Below are 893 nucleotides of genomic sequence, written 5' to 3' on the forward strand. Positions count from 1 at the left end.
TTGATTTACCGTTAGAATAAGAATATATTATCTCTAAAACATTAGAGATTACATAATTGCTATCTCGAAAGAAGATAAATGATTTAGAACGTCATGTATAACGATGATTATGCTTGAGGTATAGATTGTGATGTTGAGGCGTGTGATGCGGATGTTGTTGTTGGTGGTACTAGTATTGATGTTGGTGCCGGTGATGTTGCTGAAGCTGGTACGTTTTGCACCATATTTTCCAAGGCTACAACTCGGGCACGAAGCTCGTTAAATTATTACTACGGGATGATTGTCGGTCGGAACGAGCGGATAAATAAAATCTAGAATTTGATGTATTATATAATCGTGACAAGATACTCTGGAAATGAGAGAGAAAATGGTGTTTCGGACAGGTTTGCCGGTAAGTGCTTCAGGTTCTTCGCCAAGAGGGAAATTTGGTTGATGGAAAGTATCGCCTTCTTCTCGTTTCCATTGGTTAAGTCGACTATGAACTCATCAGATAAATTTGGGATGAATAATTGGTTGATTCATTCTAGTGACGCATGCTTTCGGAGCTCAGGTGGATATCCATATCAGAATAGCTGTCGGAATCCGAGGAATTCGAACTGGCTGAGGGATCCATCTCGTACGATCAGATGGAGGATTTTTCGATATGAAATGATTTTCGAATATTGGATGATATTCTAACTACATAGAATATCTATATATATAGTACTAAAGATTTCGTAGACTACGGAGGAATTTACGGCATATGTCAGGCAAGTCTACAGTAACAGATGCGCTAAGATATGAATTATTAGATACGCTAAGAAATGAATTTTGTCTATACACTATTCATGCAGTCAATGCAGTAAAACGTGTCTAGACTAAGAATGATAAGCAGGTAATTTCCTAAGGATGAT

Source organism: Rutidosis leptorrhynchoides, chromosome 10, assembly GCF_046630445.1.
Source record: "Rutidosis leptorrhynchoides isolate AG116_Rl617_1_P2 chromosome 10, CSIRO_AGI_Rlap_v1, whole genome shotgun sequence".
NCBI classification, from domain to species: Eukaryota; Viridiplantae; Streptophyta; class Magnoliopsida; order Asterales; family Asteraceae; genus Rutidosis; species Rutidosis leptorrhynchoides.